Genomic DNA, 16,056 nt, shown 5'->3' with positions numbered 1-16,056 from the left:
CCTCCAGCTAACTCCAACAGACCTGCAGCTGAGGGACCTGACTGTTAGAAGGAAAACTAACAAATAGAAAGGAAGAGCATCAACATCAACAAAAAGGACATCCACACCAAAACCTCATCTGTAGGTCACCACCACCAAAGACCAAAGGTAGATAAAACCACAAAGATGAGGAGAAACTAGAGCAGAAGAGCTAAAAATTCTAAATATCAGTGCACCCCTTCTCCTCCAAAGGATTGAAGCTCCTCACCAGCAATGGAACAAAGCTGGACAGAGAATGAATTTGACAAGCTGACAGAAGTAGGCTTCAGAAGGTCGGTAATAATAAATTTTTCTGAGCTAAAGGAGAATGTTCAAACCCATCGCAAGGAAGCTAAAAACCTTGAAAAAAGATTAGATGAATGGCTAAATAAAATAAACAGTGTAGGGAAGACCTTAAATGACCTGATGGAGCTGAGAACCATGGCAAGAGGACTATGTGATGCATGCACAAGCTTCAGTAGCTGATTTGATCAAGTCGAAGAAAGGGTATCTGTGACTGAAGATCAAATTAATGAAATGAAGCAAGAAGAGAAGTTTAGAGAAAACAGAATAAAAAGAAATGAACAAAGCCTCCAATAAATACGGGACTATGTGAAAAGACCAAATCTACATTTGATTGGTGTACCTGAAAGTGACAGGGAGAATGGAGCCAAGCTGGAAAACACTCTGCAGGATATTATCCAGGAGAACTTCCCCAACCAAGCAAGGCAGGCCAACATTCAAATTCAGTAAATACAGAGAACGCCACAAAGATACTCCTCGAGAAGAGCAACACCAAGACACATAATTGTCAGATTCATCAAGGTTGAAATGAAGAAAAAAATGTTAAGGGCAGTCAGAGAGAAAGGTCAGGTTACCCACAAAGGGAAGCCCATCAGACTAACAGCAGAACTCTCGGCAGAAACTCTACAAGCCAGAAGAGAGTGAGGACCAATATTCAACATTCTTAAAGAAAAGAATTTTCAACCCAGAATTTCACAATCAGCCAAACTAAGCTTCATAAATGAAGGGGAAATAAAATCCTTTACAGACAAGTAAATGCTGAGAGATTTTGTAACCACCAGGCCTGTCTCCTAAAGAAAGCACTAAACATGGAAAGGAACAACCGGTACCAGCCACTGCAAAGACATGGCAAATTGTAAAGACCATTGATGCTAGGAAGAAACCGCATCAACTAACAGGCAAAATAACCAGCTAAAATCATAATGACAGGATCAAAGTCACGTGTAACAATATCAAGCTTAAATGTAAATGGGCTAAATGCCCCAATTAAAAGACACAGACTGGTAAATTGGATAAAGAATTAAGACCCATCAGTGTGCTGTATTCAGGAGACCCATCTCACATGTAGAGACACACATAGGCTCAAAATAAAGGGATGGAGGAAGGTCTACCAAGCAAATGGAAAGGAAAAAAAAAAAAAAAAAAAAGCAAGGGTTGCAATCCTAATCTCTGATAAAACAGACTTTAAACCAACAAAGATCAAAAGACACAAAGAATGGCATTACATAATGGTAAAGGGATCAATTCAACAAAAAGAGCTAACTATCCTAAATATATATGCACCCAATTCATGAGAACCCAGATTCATAAAGCAAGTCCTTAGAGGCCTACAAAGAGACTTAAACTCCCACACAATAATAATGGGAGACTTTAATACCCCACTGTCAATATTAGACAAATCAACAAGACAAGTTAACAAGGATATCCAGAACTTGAACTCAGCTCTGCACCAAGCAGACCTAATAGACATCTACAGAACTCTCCACCCCAAATCAATAGAATATACACTCTTCTCAGCACCACACCACACTTATTCCAAAACTGACCACATAGTTGGAAGTAAAGCACTCCTCAGCAAATGTAAAAGAACAGAAATCACAACAAACTATCTCTCAGACCACAGTGCAATCAAATTTGAACTCAAGATTAAGAAACTCACTCAAAATGGCACACCTACATGGAAACTAAACAACCTGCTTCTGAATGACTACTGGGTAAATAACGAAATGAAGGCAGAAATAAAGCTGTTCTTAGAAACCAATGAGAACAAAGACACAATGTACCAGAATCTCTGGGACACATTTAAAGCAGTGTGTAGAGGGGAATTTATAGCACTAAATGCCCACAAGAGAAAGCAGGAAAGATCTAAAATCGACGCCGTAACATCACAATTAAAAGAACTAGAGAAGCAAGAGCAAACAAATTCGAATGCTAGCAGAAGGCAAGAAATAACTAAGATCAGAGCAGAACAGAAGGAGATAAAGACATAGGAAAGTCTTCAAAAAATCAATGAATCCAGGAGCTGGTTTTTTGAAAAGATCAACAAAATTGATAGACCACTAGCAAGATTAATAAAGAAGAAAAGAGAGAAGAATCAAATAGACACAATAAAAAATGATAAAGGGGATATCACCACTGATCCCACAGAAATACAAACTGCCATCAGAGGATACTATAAACACCTCTATGCAAATAAACTAGAAAATCTAGAAGAAATGGATAAATTCCTGGACACATACACCCTCCTAAGACTACACCAGGAAGAAGTTGAATCCCTGAATAGACCAATAACAAGTTCTGAAATTGAGGCAGTAATTAATAGCTTACCAACCCAAAAAAGCCCAGGACCAGACAGATTCACACTGGAATTCTACCAGAGGTAAAAAGAGGAGCTGGTACCATTCCTTCTGAAACTATTCCAATCAATAGAAAAAGATGGAATCCTCCCTAACTCATTTTATGAGGCGAGCATCATCCTGATACCAAAGCCTGACAGAGACACAACAAAAAAAGAGAATTTTAGACCAATATCCCTGATAAACATCGATGAGAAAATCCTCAATAAAATACTGGCAAACCAAATCCAGCAGCACATCAAAAAGCTTATCCACCAAGATCAAGTTGGCTCCAACCCTGGGATGCAAGGCTAGTTCAGCATATGCAAATCAATAAACATAATCCATCACATAAACAGAGCCAACAATGAAAACCACATAACTATCTCAGTAGATGCAGGAAAGGCCTTCAACAAAATTCAACAGCCCTTCATACTAAAAACTCTCAATAAACCAGGTATTGATGGAATGTATCTTAAAATAATAAGAGCTATTTATGATAAACCCACAGCCAGTATCATACTGAATGGGTGAAAACTGGAAACATTCCCTTTGAAAAGTGGCACAAGACAGGGATGCCCTCTCTCACCACTTCTATTCAACATAGTGTTGGAAGTTCTGGCCAGGGCAATTAGGCAAGAGAAAGAAATAAAGGGTATTCAATTAAGAAATGAAGAAGTCAAATTGTCCCTGTTTGCAGATGACATGATTGTACATTTAGAAAGCCCCATTGTCTCAGCACAAAATCTCCTTAAGCTGATAAGCAACTTCAGCAAAGTCTCAGGATACAAAATCAATGTGCAAAAATCACAAGCATTCTTATACACCAATAACAGACAAACAGACAGCCAAATCATGAGTGAACTCCCATTCACAATTGCTACAAAGAGAATAAAATACCTAGGAATCCAACTGACAAGGGATGTGAAGGATCTCTTCAAGGAGAACTACAAACTGCTGCTCAACTAAATAAAAGAGGACACAAACAAATGGAAGAACATTCCATGCTCATGGGTAGGAAGAATCAATATCGTGAATAGATATTGATTTATAACAATCAATATCATTATAAAGTTAATTTATAGATTTAATGCCAACCCCATCAAGCCACCAATGATTTTCTTCACAGAACTGGGAAAAACTACTTTAAAGTTCATATGGAACCAAAAAAGAGCACGCATTGCCAAGACAATCCTAAACAAAAAGAACAAAGCTGGAGGCATCACACTACCTGACTTCAAACTATACTACAAGGCTATAGTAACCAAAACAGCATGGTACTGGTACCAAAACAGAGAGATAGACCAATGGAACAGAACAGAGCCCTCAGCAATAATACCACACATCTACAACCATCTGATCTTTGACAAACCTGACAAAAACAAGAAATGGGGAAAGGACTCCCTATTTAATAAATGGTGCTGGGAAAACTGGCCAGCTATATGTAGAAAGCTGAAACTAGATCCCTTCCTTACACCTTATACAAAAATTAATTCAAGATGGATTACAGACTTAAATGTTAGACCTAAAGCCATAAAAACCCTAGAAGAATACCTAGGCAATACCATGCAGGACGTAGGCATGGGCAAGGACTTCATGACTAAAACACCAAAAGCAATGGCAACAAAAGTCAAAATTGACAAATGGGATGTAATTAAACTAAAGAGCTTCTATACAGCAAAAGAAACTACCATCAAAGTGAACAGGCAACCTACAGAATGGGAGAAAATTTTTGCAATCTACCCGTCTGACAAAGGGCTAATATCCAGAACCTACAAAGAACTCAAACAAATTTACAGGAAAAAAACAAACAACCGCATTAAAAAGTGGGCAAAGGATATGAACAGACACTTCTCAAAAGAAGACATTTATGCAGCCAACAGACACATGAAGAAATGCTTGTCATCACTGGCCATCAGAGAAATGCAAATCAAAACCACAATGAGATACCATCTCATGCCAGTTAGAATGGCAATCATTAAAAAGTCAGGAAACTACAGGTGCTGGAGAGGATGTGGAGAAATAGGAACACTTTTACACTGTTGGTGGGACTGTAAACTAGTTCAACCATTGTGGAAGACAGTGTGGCAATTCCTCAGGGATCTAGAACTAGAAATACTATTTGACCCAGCCATCCCATTACTGGGTATATACCCAAAGGATTATAAATCATGCTACTGTAAAGACACATGCATACATATGTTTATTGAGGCACTATTCACAATAGCAGACTTGGAACCAACTGAAATGTCCATCAATAATAGACTGGATAAAGAAAATATAGCACATATACACCATGGAATACTATCCAGCCATAAAAAAAAAAAATGAGTTCATGTCCTTTGTAGGGACATGGATGAAGCTGGAAAACATCATTCTGAGCAAACTATCGCAAGGACAGAAAACGAAACACCACGTGTTCTCACTCATAGGTGGGAATTGAACAATGAGAACACTTGGATACGGGGCAGAGAATATTACACACCGAGGCCTGTCGTGGAATGGGGGTTTGGGGGAGGGATAACATTAGGAGAAATACCTCATGTAAATGATGAGTTAATGGGTGCAGCAAACCAGCATGGCACATGTATATATATGTAACAAACCTGCACATTGTGCACATGTACCCTAGAACTTAAAGTATAATAAAAAAAAAAAAAAAGAAAGAAAGAAATATCACTTTTCTATGGAGGATTTTCCTGGTCTTCCAGCCTGGATTAGTTCCTCTATTATATGCTCTTACAGGACCTAAATTTCTTATTAGTTACATATACCTACAGTTCAATCTTATATGGACTCTTTATTTATTGTATTACTATTTGTTTAATATCTATAAATTTTGTTATCTTAACTTAATAGAAGGGACGATGCATCTCTATTCTGATTCCCAGCACTCAATAGATACTATAGTTTGGTTTGTTTGACCCCTCCAATCTTATATTGAAATTTGATCCCCAATGTTGGAGATGAGGCCTAATGGGAAGTGATTGGGTCACAGGGGTTTGAATGGCTTTGTGTTGTCTTTGTAGTAATGGATGAGTTCTTGCTTTATTAGTTCCTGTGAGAGCTGGTTGTTTAAAAGAGCCTAGTACCTCCCTCCTCTCTCTCTTGCTTGCTCTCTCTTGCCATGTGATTTCTGCACACACCAGCTCCCCTTCACCTTCTGCCATGAGTGGAAGCAGCCTGAGGCTCTCATCAGAAACAGGTACTAGTGCCATGCTTCTTGCACAGCCCGCAGAACCATGAGCCAAATAAACCTCTTTTCTTTATAAATTACCTTGTATTCTTTTATAGCAACACAAATAAATTGACAATAGATTTCCCATAAATATGTATTGATCAAAATAAATATCTTTATGCAACTGAAGTTTATAACTGAGTTTTAGAAAGGCCTGATGTAACTCAGAACAGGGATTGGCAAACTGTAACCTATGGGCCACTTCCCTACCACCTGTTTTTGTAAACAACGTTTTGTGAGAACACAGCCATACCTATTCATTTACATATTGCTTATGGCTGCTTTCTTGGTGCAATGACAAACTTGAGAAGTTACAACAGACACTGTATGACTCACAACATCTAAAGTATTTACTCTCTGGCTCTTTATAGAAACTATGCAGAACATTGATTTAGAATTTAAATATTTTACATAAACCATAGGTTAGTGAACATAATAGACAACTTGAGGGTCCTGAGCATGTTAAACTACTTCCTGCCCGGGGCCCTTCCTCATTTTATTTTCTCTGCCAGCAAACTCCCACTTATCCTTCACATTTACTTTATATGTCATTTCTCCATGATCCCTCAATTTAGGTTAGGTTCCTCTCCAACTCCCTCATTGTATGATCCCACAATATCTTATACTTTACCTTTAAAGATCCTTTAAAGAACTTTATCTTTAAAGATAGCTCTATTTAGGTATATAGTCAAAGTGTTATTTTTAGTTTGATGTGTCTAACATTTCATAATTGTAAGCTTCCTGAGAGCAAGGATACACGTTTTATTTTGCTAACCATTAAAATCCCCATATTTGGAATAACAGACTTGTATACTTGGAAGATACTTGACTCTTAGTAGGTGCTCAATAAAAACGTGTTAAATGACCCTGAGACTTGGCGTGTCATTATATGTATAACTTGTAGCTGAAGTTTGTTAGGATTTTAGGGGTCCAATAAACAACAACTACCCACCACCCCCACCACCACCATGGCACCATGGAAACTGATCAATAGTCAGAAGTCAGTTATAGAGATCAATATATGAGGTTTGTCACTAGTAAACTATATATTGCAAGATATACCTTTAGCTCTGCTTGCTTTTTAAGAAACAAACTTAGTTTTTCAACATTTATTTTACTTCTAGCAAGCCACATAAGGCAATTTTGCATGCTTTGTTTCCTTTCTAGAGTTATTTTTCATTTTAATGGTGTCCTTTAACATATGCATGTGTTCAAACACTGCTTATTGCTTATCTCACATATCAATATTTTCTTTCAGGTGTTTGTCTCAAAAGAATTTAAAAGAATAGCCACTCTGTAAAGTTAGAAAGGAGTAATAACATTAATATGCTTCTCTTCTTTAATACCTTTTTTTTCCCCGTGGATCACACAGATGGCAAATAACAAGAAATCAAACAGCATCCTCTTGAGATGGGAACTTTCTTAGTGGAACTGGAATTATGAAAATAAGACAGAGAAAAGGCACAATTAGTTTAGATGTGAGAGAAGCAAGGGATGATAAGGACGCAACATTTATATTTTCTAGTAACCTAGAAGACCACATATTATCCATTATATAAAAATTAAATTTAAGAATGATAAAGGATTATAATCTAATAGTTTAATTTTAAGAAATAATCTGAGGATTATTTTCTCTTAGAGAGTTTATGCTATGTACATTTATATCATGTAGTTTTTAAAATTATTTTAAAATTTGTTAATGCATACACATAATTTCTTTTGATTAATTTTTTGAATTTTCATTTGAAATTTTTTTTTTTTGAGACGGAGTCTTGCTCTGTTGCCCAGGCTAGAGTGCAGTGATCCTGTGGCATGATCTCAGCTCACTGCAACTTCCGCCTCCCGGGTTCAGGCCATTCTCCTGCCTCAGCCTCCCGAGTAGCTGAGACTACAGGTGCCCACCACCATGCCCGGCTAATTTTTGTATTTTTAGTAGAGATGGGGTTTCACCGTGTTAGCCAGGATGGTCTCAAACTCCTGACCTCGTGATCCGCTGGCCTCGGCCTCCCAGAGTGCTGGGATTACAGGCGTGAGCCACCACGCCCGGCCGAAATGTTTTTTAAAGATGCAACTTGAAAAGTCTTGCTCCTATTCCTGTCAGCGTTTCTCTCATTTTCCTGCCTCCCACTGGGGTAATTTTTTAATTAACTTTTTGCATGTCTTTCCCAACTTTCTTTATGCAAATAAAAGCAAAAATGAATATATGTTCTTATATTTCTCCTCTTCTTATAAACAAATGCAACATGCTATACACATTGCTTGGCATCTTGATTTTATTATTTAATACTCTATCTTGGACATCTTTCCATTTTAGAACTGAAAGCCATCTTTGATCTTTATTAAAAACAATTTTTGACAGAAACTATTTCTTTGTATAGATGTATTGTAATTTTTTTTACCAGTCCTCTATAATGTGCACTTTGTTTCCAGTCTTTTGTTATTAAAAATAATGAAACTAATAACTTCATAAATTTGTCATTTTTTAGATGTACAGGTATAGTTGCAGGAAAGTTTCTCCAAAGTGGGATTGTGAGGCTGGATACCATGGCTCACATCTGTAATCCCAGCACTTTGAGAGGCTGAAGCAGGAGGATCACTTGAGCTCAGGAGTTCAAGACCAATCTGAGCTCGCGAACATGGCAAAACCCTGCCTCTACTAAAAATACAAAAAAATTAGCTGGGTATAGTGTCACAAGCCTGTAGTCTCAGCTAGTTGGGGGGCTGAAGTGGGAGGATCGCTTTAGTCTGGGAGGTTGAGCTCCCAGTGAGCCATCTTCACTCCATTTCACTCCAGCCCAGGTAAGTGGGAAAGAAAAAAAACAAAGTGGGATTCTGGGTTCAACAGACATTTGTAAATCTTATACATAGTTGCCAAATTGCTGTACATAGGGGATTTAAAAAGTCCCACACTCACTAACAATCTAAAAGATGTCATTTTCCCACAGCCTGAACCAAGTATAGTCACATTTTGGATTCTGACAATATGACAATTAAAAAAGGGGGAAGGGGAAAAGGTATTTTGAATTACCTTAAGCTTCATTTCTTTTATTATAAATGAGATTAAGCATTTTTTCATGTATTTACAAGCCATTTTTTACCTTTCTGTAAAATTTTTCTATTATATATATTATTAGATATTATATAAGAATATCTAAAATATTCTTTGACCTTTTTTCTGGGTTGTTGATCTTTTTAAAATCAATTATATTCATTCTTTTAATAAATATTTTGAGAGCTTACTGTGGCCAGGAACTGTTCCAAGTACTTGGAATATATTTAAAAACAAAATACATACTAGGTTTAGAGTTTAAACAGAAAATGAATAATAGACAGAATTTTACAAGTAAATGACTTGGTTTGTGAGACAGTGATGAGTGCTATGCAGAAAGTCACAAAGACCTGAAGAAGGTGAAGGAGTGAGCCACATAAATCACTGGGGCAGAGCATCTGAGACCATATAAAACCTGACATGATGACTCTAAGGAGGGCATGACCAGAGTGGTAGCAGGGAAGGGGTGAAAAATGGCTGGATTCCAGATATATTTTAAAAGTAGAGCAAACAACGTGCAAGAAAGAAGGAAGAGAGCCAAGGATGACTGCAGATTTTTTGGCCAGAGTAACTGAAAGAATGGGGTTGCGTCCAACAGTAATGGGGAGTAGGTTTGGGGTTGGCATTGGGAGCTCAGTTGAAGATATGTCAAGATTTGGATGTCTATTAGACCCTGAGATGTCAGTTGTATGTCTGAATCTGGAGTTAAGGAGAGAGATCAGGCCTTGATAAATAAATTCAGGAGTTGTTTGCCTTTTGATGACATTTAAAGGTGTGACAATAGATAAGATAACCAAGGAATTGAGTGCAGAAAGAAGCAAGAAGGCGTCCACATCAAGTCCTGCAGTGAGCTGACACTGAGAGGTCACTAGGTGAGAAAGGAAGAGCAAAGTAGCCTGAGAATGAGAGACCGGAGAGGTAGAGGAAAATCAAAATAGTTTGAAGTTTGGTATTCTAGACGTCATGTGCAAACATTTTTTCAAGAAAGAGGAAATGAACTCCTGCATCAATTGCTGAAAAGTAAAATCAAATTGACCACTGGCTAAAATTGACCTCCGGCTTGAGCAATGTGGGAGTCTTGACAAAAAACAGTTTCAGTAGAGTGGCAGAAGGAAAGACACTAGATAGGATTTAAGAGAGAAAAAGAAGATATTGGAGACAATTCAGGGCGTTTCACCGCAAAGGAAAGCAGTAAAAGGGACAGTAACTGGTGAGGGAAATGACATCAAGAGATGTGTCTTTTAAGATGGGGAAAAAGGGAGCATGTTGGTCTGCTGGATGGAATGATCAGGAAGAAAGAAAAAGTGGCACTGAGGGATACAGCTTCTAGAAGGTTTTATATATTTGAGAGTTTATCCTTTTGTGAAACGAGTTGCAAAAATTAATTTGTGGTTTGTCACTCATCTTTTGACTTTGTTTAATGTGTTGTTTTTGCCTTAGAGAAGTTTTAAATTTAAAGTTGAATGTGTCAATCTTTTCTTGTGTGCTTCTGAATTTTAGTTCTTAGTTTATTTAAAGGGCCTTCCACACTCTACAGCAGAGGTTTGTGAAATAGGGCTAAGGACCAAATCTAGTCTCTCACCTGTTTTTGCAAATAAAGTTTTTTTGGAACACAGCCACACTCATTTGTTATGGTTGCTTTTGCACTACAATGGCATAATTGAGTAGTTGTGACTTTAAAATTGTGGTAAATACATACTACATAAAGTTTTCAGTATAACAATGAATGATGAGAAAATACTATATTTTGGGTGGAACTATGTATAACCACTAAATAGAATAGTAGACAACATTTCTTATTTAATACTATATATTTTCGAGCAGTTTATGTTGTGGCGAAAGATGTTTGGAGAGGGTGGTAGCCCACAAATTTAAAATATTTACAACATTTGACACTTTATGAAAAATATTTGCCAATCCCTGCTCTATGGTAAAACGTAAATTTGTTCATGTTTTTTTCTTGTGCTTATTTTATGTTTAATTTATTTTTTCTTTCCTTTTTTCTTTTGCTTTCTTTTTCTTTTTTTTTTTTACATAAAAACTTAGATTCTGTCCTGATATAGTGAATAAATTAAGGTTTCAAGGTTTTTTCCTCTATATTGGCAATTAGTTTTCAATGCCGTTTACTGAGAAGTCTATAATTCCTCTGTCCCCCATCCCCGCCTGCCCACGACTGCCAGCTTTGGGATGCCGCCTTTAGCATATACAGTAATAAATTCCTATGTGTGTTGATTTCTGGATTTTCTGTTTTATTCCATTGGTCTTTCTGCCTATACAGGTATAAGAACCACACTACTTTAGTAATATGGGTTAATATGTAGTTAAGGCTTGTTCCACATCTGCCATCACTGCTCTCTCTTTTTTTTTCCTGTGTTTTTGATTTTCTAGTAATTTTTCATTAAGCTGAATATATTTTTAATATTTCATCATCTTCTTTTATGTTACTTTTTTGGTTTGTTTTTAGTAGTCTTGTGTTTCCTTTGTTTTCTATCCTTTAAGATCTAGGATCATTTTTTTATTTCTTATTTTGGCAATTGGAAAACATATAATCTGTTTTATTTCCTCTAGTATTTCTCTTAACAAATTTGAGTAAGTTTAACTGAACAGTGGTTATTTTGTCTGTCCACCTAGTCGCTACTCCTGCCTTTTTTTTTTTTTTTCTTTTTTTTTGAGACAGAGTCTCACTCTGTTGCCCAGGCTTGAGTGCTTGGCTTGGCCCATTGCAAACTCAGCCTCCTGAGTAAGCGGGATTACAGGCACCCACCACCAAACCAAGTTGATTTTTGTATTTTTAGTAGAGACAGGGTTTCACCATGTTGGCCAGGCTGGTCTCGAACTCCTGACCTCAAGTGATCCACCCACCTCAGCCTCCCAAAGTGCTGGGATTACAGGTGTGGGCTACTGCACCTGGCCCCTGCCTTCTTCTTTGTCAATAGATCCCTGACATCTGTATTTCCAGCCAAGGGGCTGAATTATGGTAACTCTCTCACCTTTGCCAACGATTGGTTTACGGTTGAATTTCTGACCTGTTTCTGGCCATTGAAATATTAGGGTAAGTCAGCTGGGGGCTTCTAAAAAAGGGTTTTCTCTCTGTCAAGGAAGAGGCATGTCCTTTGCCATAATTCCCTCTCTTCCTACTTTGGAGATGATACTTAGGAGGTGATGCTCAGAGCTGTGGTAGCCATCCTGTGGTCATGAGGAGCAAGATTGAAAGTACGCTGTGGCTGGCAGAATGCAAAGACCAAAAGGGCTTAGGTGCCTGACAAAATCTGAGCTGCCTAACCAGTCTTGGGACTTACAGCCTTTAGATGTCTCATTAAGTAATAAATGACCATATGGTTTAAACCACTGGTAGCTGGGTTTTCTGCTACTTGCAGCCAAAAGCTTTCCTAATTAACAAGCTACTTCTCATTCTTGACTTTTTTCCTCTATTACTTTCGTTATTTTTTTAATTTTCAAGTTATTTATTTTTTAATAAAAGAAATCTCTACTTGGGCCTTACTTTTACCTTTCTGTTTATAATAGATTTTCCTTTGTTTTCTTACCATGCTATCTGGGCTCCCACTGACTCTTTATCTCAGAGATAAGAGCTAACTTAGGCCTTCCGTATTCAAGAGTTGTGTTATATTTGCTTTTCTGTTGTCTGAGATGGTAGCAAGGATGGGACTGAGTGAGGTCTGGTAGAAAGTGTGGAACCAGGGCTATAGGTATCACAGTTGGGGAATTTTTACTCTGCTTTCCCTATAAGTTAGTTAAAAATCCTGTACTGAGGTTTACTCTGCAGAGTTGGAGCTATTTCTAATCCTGTGATAAAAGCCGGTGGCTTTCAGGTTGTTCACCAGGTCCCACGTGAACTCAGAGCCTTTTCTTATCTCAAAGACAAGCTGCCTTCAGTGATTCTTTTCCCCTCTCCTCTCCCTACTTGCTTCTCCTGCTCCCTTCTGGGATTTAGGTAGGAAAATTATGAAAAAAAAAGGATGAATAAAGAGTTTGTCCCTATTGTCCCTTTTCTGCTTGCATATTGTGTTTCATTTTCCCAGCTAGTGAAACAAACCAATCCTAATTCTTCGTAGTTCTTCTTGTCTCTAATAAATGAATATCTACTTTTCCCTCTTGGTATAGAGAGGCAATCATTTAAAGGGATTCTGAATCTTTTCTTTTCAGCTTCTTCTCCAACTACCATTCCTCACAGTTAGCCTACTTCCTTCCAAATTAAAGGGTATCAGTGAGCTTTTTCAGTCATTGTTTCTTCATATTTTTGTCCATTGTACTGCTTCCAGAGGAGTCCAGCATAAGCTACAGTCAATTTCCAGAATCTTCTTTCTGTAGGTGATATTTTTAAACCCTTATAGTATGATGATACTCCTTCCTTAGTTTGAAAGCTCCTAACATTTTTCCCCCTTTGGCTATCCTTACTTATTTTGTGCGTTTTGTTAGATTTGGAAGCAGGGAAATTTCTTGATTCTGTATTTTCTTTCCCAGAGAACCTGTGAAATTGAAAGAGTTTATTGATAGCACTGCTTCTATTGCTATGTATTTTTAGCAGTATCTAGAAGTACAAGAGAACTGTGGCAATTACCAAGATTATTTGGACCAAAATTACCTCAAAATCTACCTGATACATCCATATAATTGCAGGAAACAATATATTTTTTAGATTTGAATGTATTCTGATAGTAGCTGCAATTCTCTCCTCCACTTTGCATGTGCAGGCACAAACTGAGGATTCTGAAATAGCACCCATCGTGCTGAGATGAGACTGGCTTTGTGTTATTCTGACCAGTTACAGTTTGTCTTCCATTATTATTAGCACGTGTCCCATACTTCTAGTTTCACCAACCCATGCAACAGCAGAATCCTTATTTTACTGAGAATAAAACATTAAAGGTGACTGTGGGAATGACAAGTTCATTTTGCCACATTGAAGGCAGACTTTCTAGGAAGATATTGACTTCCTATTGTGTAGATGACACAAATGCTGCAGAGAGCAACCTGCACCTCAGGTGATAGAACTGACGAGCCTGTAGGCTTATTAAAGAGTCTTGTCTTCTCTTCTGGTAAGTTGGATTTGAAGAAGGGTCAGGCTCTGATATGAGGATGTATCATTTCAATTTTAAAGACTGGTGTGGATAGTGTGGACTGGATGTCCTTCAAGATCTACTGGAAGGCCTTTCTAGACTCCTAGGACTCCAGACACCATCACTTTCCCAACCTCACTTGCTGATAGAATTCAGATGTGATTTAGATCAGATCCAGTTGCTTGAGACTTTGATTCAAAATTGAATTATAACACTAATGAAATGTCCCATTTTTTTCATGTATACTATTAAGCGTTAATAAAAAGTTTTTAACAACTCTGAGTTATGAAGGGCGTAAGTTATATAAGGAGAGAAACAGGCTGTGAGCATCCTCTTCCTAGACCAAACTGAGGCAGAGGCAGTGTGGCCTGGAGCTGGTGGCCCTGGTGGAAGGTTCCAGATTCTGTGACTTCCTGACTGAGGGAGGAGCGGCAGTGTTCTTGGCAGCCTGGTTCTGTGGTGAGGTTTCCAGAGTTGTTTCTGGAAGCTCAACCTAAAGCCTGCATCTTTGCCACCCACTCCTGCAGACTCTACCCTTTAATAAGTCTCTTTCTGCTTCAAGTAACTAGAATAGATTTTTGAGGCCAGAAACTAAGATCTCCGAGCAACAACAGGACCATGGGAGAAACACTGTTAGGTTGGTTCTCTTGAGTCTCAGAGATGGAAAACACAGGCCTGTATGAGGCATTACCCCTCATCCAACTGCTTTCAGGGGCCCATTTTAACTGCCGGAGCGAGGAAAATGGTCCTGTGGAGATCTAGGGCATTATTCTCAGAGATGTGTGCTGTTGGAAGGACAGCTGGCACCTGGAAGCATGAAGGAGAGTGCAGAGTCCAAGCACTCCCACTAAATCTTCCTTCTCCAAGGCTGCTCACTTCACAGCAAGAGTGTCACGACAGTTAGGATGGCTTGGCTGGAAGTAATAGAAAACTCTCTCCCCACATAAGAAGCCCAAAGATAGGGCATCTCTATCATAAGTTAATTCAGCTGTTCAATTATGTCATCAAGGCAGAGGTTCTCTCCACCATTCTGCTCTGTCATCAAGACATGATGGCTTTGACTCAGAGATTAGCTCCCTGAGGGATTGTTAAATGTTTGTCCCTAGATTTGGTTTCATTCAGATACACCAACATTTGTTTGAAGAAAGGTTTGCATTTTTTATTGATATATAATAGTTATACAGACTTTGGGGGCACATGTGATATTCTGATACCTGTATATGATGTACAGTGGTAAAATTTGAGTAATTTGGATATCCATCACCTCAAATATATATCTTTTCCCTGTGTTGGAAACATTACAAATCTTTTCCTCTAGCCATTTTGGTGTATACAATAAATTATTAACTATAGTTTCCCTTCCTACTATTGAACACTAGAACTAACTCCTTCTAACTGTATTTTTGTACCAAAATGTGCAGTTTTCTGTGTGATTGTTCTTTTCTTTTTTTTTTTTAAACAAATGCTAGAATTTTGTGTGGATGCTCTTAGTGCCCACTTCCTCCTTCCTTCCTGGTTTTGAGCTTCTGCCTAACCCGTTCTCTAACAAGGGGAATGGGGGGAGATCAGGAGTTGAATTCAATCAGGCAGAATTTATCCTGGATTGCGAGATGGATTCGCTTCTCCCTGAGAGTAAACCCAAATAAAAAAATTTGCTGTGACAGCAAAGAAGAATAGGAGGATGGCTGTTAGGCAACCAACAGGGTTACTTCCCAGGATATAGTTTGTGTGGGTTTCGTTTTGTGTTTTAAACTTAATATTTTTTCCTTTTCTTTTTTTTTTTTTTAGTGAAAAAGTAACATGCTCATAAATAGAAACAAAGTAACCAGTACAAAAGGCTTACAGTAAAAAAAAAAAAAGACTCTACTCACCCTTATGCCATAACTTACACAAAAATTATGAAATATCACTAAGAGAAAATTTTAAAATGCTAAGCAAAGGAAGGGAAATAACATATTTATGGGTTGAAAGTACTGATATTGAAAAGATTCTACCCAAATTGATTATAGATTCAACACAATGCCAGTTAAGACC

Source organism: Papio anubis, chromosome 4 (assembly GCF_008728515.1).
Source record: "Papio anubis isolate 15944 chromosome 4, Panubis1.0, whole genome shotgun sequence".
Lineage (NCBI taxonomy): Eukaryota > Metazoa > Chordata > Mammalia > Primates > Cercopithecidae > Papio > Papio anubis.
The sequence above is the reverse complement of the archived record's forward strand: the minus strand, read 5'-3'. Positions refer to the sequence as shown.